The following is a 6,000-nucleotide window of genomic DNA, read 5'->3' as shown; positions in this document are numbered from 1 at the left end:
GCATGGGTGAGATGGGGGTGTGATGGGGCATGGGTCAGATAGGGGGTGTGATGGGCATGGGTGAGATGGGGGTGTGATGGGCATGGGTGAGATGGGAGTGTGATGGGCATGGGTGAGGTAGTGGGTATGATGGGGCATGGATGGGCAAGAGATGGGAATGGGCATGGGTGGATAGGAGGTGTGATGGGCATGGGTCAGGTAGAGGTGTGATGGGGCATGGGTGGGTAGGGGTGTGATGGGGCATAGTGTGGTGGGGGTGTGAAGGGCCATGGGTCAGGTAGGGGGTATGCTAGAACATGAGCAGGGGAGGGGTGTGATGGAGCAATGGAGGTGAAGGTACGAAAGTAGCCATCCTGGTACTTGGCTTCTACAACCAAGAGCTCACAAGCAAGGACAGGACATCCAACAGCCCCAAGAGCCAGACACATGGCAGCGGCAAAATTGATTCAATGGGGCACCAGGCCCTGGTTAGGATAGGGAAGTCACAAATCTCAGCTACGCTCGCTGTCACCCCTCATCTCAAAATAAGTGGAGCTCCAAACATCCTAGTATTTCCAACCCGGAAAAGAACAGGAGCCCATTGCTCCTAGATGCATGTAATGAGGTCCCAGCACCACTGCCAACGTGGGGCTAGAAAGCAATCTCCTCATTCAAGGGCAGCACCCTGGACTTGGGGTCAGGTATGGTGGAGCAAGTTCCCTTCCCACACTGCAATGCGCACTGTGCATGCAAAATCCTGAGACAGAGAGCTCTGATTCCTAACGCATGGCCACCAGCACTCATCGGGAAAGAGCCCTTCAGCATACGAGTACTAGATAACGTCTTCCACTCTTGTCAACCTCTCTGCCCTGTCAACCAACTCTTCTGGAGTGCACTCTCATTTGAACTTTAACTAAAATTAAACCGTACAACCCTTAAAACCCAACAAATGAAACCATTTAGATGCCTGAGGTAAGACTGACCAAGAGAAGGACCACCGTTTTCCCAAATCTCTCCTTCGTGGACCTTCCTGCTTCAAACACGTCAGGCAGTACTCGCTTCTGTTCTCTGCTCCTAGAAGAGCAAGGCAGAGCCCCAACAGCGCATCTGTGGGAAGATAGGCAGCTGTTCTGTGCCCTGTGCCTGGCACTTCCTGTCATGGTGGAGAGCTGCCTTCACTTACTGCAGGGCCAAGATACCTCACCAAGAGGCAGCCCCAAGAACAGGCAAGGGAAGAAATGGCTGTCTCCAGCACCATGGACTCTGGCGGCATTCCCAGGGCAAGTATGCCTTGATTAACGACCAGCTGCTGGGGCTCTGTCAACCGTGACTTGTGCCCATGGCCTGGGTCCCTGGAGCCTTCACGCCACCTCCATCTCCTTCCCGGCCCAGGCGTCTCCCAGATCAGGTCAAAGCAAAGGCAGCCATGGCCAGGCACTGCAGAGCCAGGGCTGACCGCTGGGAAAACCATAAACCGCGCAGCGTGATGATCAACTGAGCAGTAAATTAATTAATCATCATTTTATGCCTCATCAAGCGCTTTGCTGAGACTCTCGACCAGGGGCCGAGAAGCAGCCAATGGGAAGAGGACTGTTGTGTTTATCTGGGGGAGTCTTCCACAAACAGGGGAGGCTTTGACAAGCTAATAAATATGCCATCCGTCTCTGCCCTGGCAGCAGCTCGGCCCCACCTGCAAAGTGGTGGGGTTCTGCCTGACCTGGTGGGCAGTGAGCGATGGATGGATGGCTGGGGCAGCCTGGGAAGGGGAATCGGGCACAGGCAACAGGAGGCACAGCAAGCTATTAAAGTTCCTCGACGCTTTCGAAAGAAGCACCACACTCCTCACAGCTTTGCCTCCTCACTGTTCCTGCTCCTCAAGACAGCTGTCTTCAAGCTCAGCCTTGACCTTGGCCACACTTGGGTCCTTGTGGGCATCCTTTTTTTCCTTCTTCTTCCTTGACACAGGGACCAGATTTTCACTGAGGTTTGAAGGTGTATACAAAGGCACCACCTTCAGAAGGCTGTGAGCACACGTGCCCCCACCCCTCCAACCCTGAGAATGGGCCTCGCACCTGCTGAGGAGAGGGCTTCCCAGTTAGCCTTGACTCCCTGCTCTTAAAAGAAATGCAGCATAAAGGGGCACATGTTTCTTAAGGGATACACCCCTTCTTAGGGAAACTACATTGCTTGAGACCTGTGGTGATGAAATGGTTAGGAGGATGGATGAGATAATTTCTACCACTTTATTATAGTTTTCTGTTTGTTTCTGATTTCGAATACAAAATAAGAAGCATGGTGCAGCTAGGGAAGAATAGAGCGCCTTCCACGAAACACAGACACACCAAAGGGATATACAGGCAGGCTCCACACAGCTGTCTGGCTTGTCAGTTCTGCTAACCCACCAGTGAACTATGATTTGGGTGACACTAACATTGAACATCCACCACAGCTGAACCACAAGTGTCACGGAAAAGACGGGGTCTCCAAGAAGTGGCATCCTGCCACGAGGAGCTTGGAAACACAAGGTCAGGGATGGCAGGCTTGTGGACAGCCCTCTGCCCTGCTGTGCTGGCTCCATCTGAGTCAGATCCTCAAATCAGACTCATGTTTAAACTCTGTGCTCTCAAATCACCACCACTGACCCTTCTGTTCATGCAGAATTAGAGGTTGACCCTATTTACATTCTAGGTTATACAGAGTCCCTGGCGCCTCCCAAATGTCTATAACAGCCCTGGGCATGAAGGAGCTCCTTGAAGAAGAGCCTTTGCATCCAGACTTGATCCAGGCCCTTATGCTGAGCTAGCCCTGGGACTTGACTTTGTATCTGCCCTAGACAAGTCTGTTGCAGTCCCCCCTACTCCCCCCCCCCCCCCGCAGAGCCAGGTGGATGGCGATCGCCATATTTGAGGTGACAGCCGGCAGGCCTGCAGGAGCTCCCCATCTCTCTTCCTGCTCCAAATCACTGTTGAGATGGGGAGATGATGCTGTCTTCCTCTGAAAGGAAGCAAGACAGGTGGTGTTGGAAAGCTCTACAGGATCAGTAGAGTGACTTTTAGCTCAGCCACTTCACATATGATGCTACATGTTTCTTTTGTAATCTGGATGTGTGTGGGACAGTATGAGACAGATTTGGGATTTGAGAGTGAGTGCTGGAAATTCTGTGGTCCACAGATGTGGTCCTTCGGCAGTGCTCAGCCATCCTATACATAATTGTGTCTTCAATGTCATGATCCAAGAGCTGAGGGCACAGACCTAGCCTCTCCTGATGTACTGAGCCTTGTTCTCAGGGTTGACAGGGTGGGTTGAGTGAAACAAAGATTAAACAGGGGTTGGGGACAATGGACCCCTCTGACCTGGAATAAAACACCTTATTTTTAATGCTGCCCCTTTTATTTCCATTTATTTTTGAGCCCTAGTTTATGAGAAGGAAAGAAAAGAAAATGGGGGAGGCAGAGAAGAAAGACCAAGTTCAAAGAAAGGAGGTTCCCTGAAGAGGTTCTGGTGTTGCCGCATGAAGCAGTGAGGTGTGAAGGCATGTTCTTGCACAGGCAACTCTTCACCTGGCCTGTGACTCGGTGACAGAGTCCTAAACAAAACAGCTTCCATGAAAGCTGAACTCAGGAGACTGCCTGCTGATGCCTCAGCTAAGAACTAGGTAGGAGAACTGATGGGTCAAGGGGGTAGAGTCTTCCAATTGCACCTGGATCAGCCTGGTTTCTCTACTGAGAAATTCATCAGGGACCAGCACAGAGCCTGCTTCTCATATTCATGCTCCTGAGATGCTGACTGCTTCCAGATGTCTACACAGAGCTTTGACTGGAAAAGTCAAGTTCTTCCCCCTGCAGGTCCTCTGTGTGTGTGTGTGTGTGTGTGTGTGTGTGTGTGTGTGTGTGTGTGTGTGTGTGTGGTTAGCTAATCTATTGCATGCATTCTCAAGGAAAGCAATCTTTGCCTCAAATACAGAGGATTAAAATACTTTTTGTATAAAATGTATACATGAATACCTATGATTCATCAGCAGATGTGTCTAATTATATTGGAAATCACAAGGAAAGTATTAAAAAAAAAGTTTTCAGAGGCAGCAGTGAGAACCCAGACTAGGAAACATGTTAGAAAGAAAGACTATATGTCTCCCTTTGTTCCAGTATCTGAGATGCTTCCTATGCTATTGTGCAGGCATGCATACTCCCTGCTTGCTTTCTTGCATAGCTGTTGTCTGCTTGCTCACTGGCAGCATTTCTGGTGAAATGCCTGGTCCCTTACGGCTTACATGTTTTGCCACTGTGGTTTCTGCTGCCCTCCAAGTCCTATGGATTTGGTGATGACATTTCTTCTGCTTTGGTTTCCACTTCTATGGTGTGTACTGACCCTTGTCTTTATTTCAGTCTTCTCTTATCATTTGATGTTGGAGAGCAGTTTGTGAACCCAGAGCTGGAGTATTGCAGATCCAATTGGGCCACTCTATGAACTGTGACTTGGATGCTCACAACACCTGAATTTAGCTTGGGTGGCAGGCTCAACCCTCCATATTTAATTTCTCTTATTTACTATACCAAACGTTCCCTGTTTGTTTTTTGTAAGTGTCTTAATAATGGTTCTGCCCACTCCTTTGCTGTGTTGGAAATTACAAGCTCCTAATAAAGCTATGCTCTGTCCTGTTAGTGTGCCCACCCTGTACTCCAGATAACTGGAAGTTACCACACCCAAATCTCGGTCCCTTTGAGCTCACTGCTGCATTGGCCTGACCTCAGTTCCTTGGAAGCTCCTAGAATTCTCTCCATTTCTTTCACCATCCTGTCAGTCTCACATTATCTCATCAGGTCTGAAGCAAACACTGGTTCTACTTGATACTGTATGCAAATGTTTGCCTGTGGAGCTCATACGTGGGTTTAACTGCTTGTTGTTAGACAGCTGGACCAAACTGTGTCTTATAATGTATGTCTGACTTCCAGGCTTCCTGAGAACAGTAGGTCTGTGTCCCTAGGTGGACTCAACACAATGCCACCAGAAATTACTAATTATTATGTACTTGGATTCAGATATAAATGTGCTGAATGGGCACATTTGTGAGCAATTACCAACAATCCACATATATAGATAGGCATGGGGAATAGGTGGATGGATAAACTCAGCCTTAGTCAGATAAGTAATGGATGGATAGATGTATGATATAAGATAGCTAGATAGATGATAGATAGTTGGTAGATAGACTGAAAGTAGGTAGATAGAAAGACAGATGGTAGATAGGTTATATATAGAGAGAAAGATAGGTAGAGATAGGTAGGTAGATAGATAGAAAGATAGATAATAGATAGACGATAGACAGACAGATAAATAGATAGATGAATAGGTAGATGGAAAGTTGATTATTAGATGATAAATAGGTGGGAGATAGATTCGACTTTTAAGGCACATTTTATTGCACATAAAAATAAAAACTACAATTTGAATAAACTTCCCCCAATAATAATATCATCTTGCCAGGTCATGAACACAAATAGTCAGCACCTCTTCCTTACTTTAAACACGAGAAACTGATAAATAAGCATTGTAAGAATAAACCTATAACATAACAGCAAAGACTGCATCTTCCCTCCAGCTCTTTTTCCTGTGGCCCTAGAGGCTAGTGGGCTGTTCCCCTCCCTCTCCTCTGTACACTTCCCTGTGATTAATCTGACTTCACATCTGACTTCCATCCAGTGGCTCTGAGGGACCTTCACACAGGTGTTCTCAGACATATAGGGCCCTGTGCTAAGTATCCTGATGGGGAATGTCCTGTTGTATATGTTTCTCTTATTGTTTGATGAATAAAACACTGTTGGGCCAATGGCCAATGAGGCAGGAAGATAGGAGGGACCAGGAGAGGAGAAGTCTGGGAAAGGTAGGCAGGAGAGCCCGCCCAAAGAGTCACTATGTAGCAAGCAAAGGGGTTGCAGGTCTGGCATTCTCTAGTAAGCCAAGGCCATGTGGAAATACATAGATTAGTAGGTATGGATTAATAAATAAGACAGAGCTAGCCAA

Source organism: Cricetulus griseus, chromosome 2 (genome assembly GCF_003668045.3).
Source record: "Cricetulus griseus strain 17A/GY chromosome 2, alternate assembly CriGri-PICRH-1.0, whole genome shotgun sequence".
NCBI lineage: Eukaryota > Metazoa > Chordata > Mammalia > Rodentia > Cricetidae > Cricetulus > Cricetulus griseus.
The sequence above is the reverse complement of the archived record's forward strand: the minus strand, read 5'-3'. Positions refer to the sequence as shown.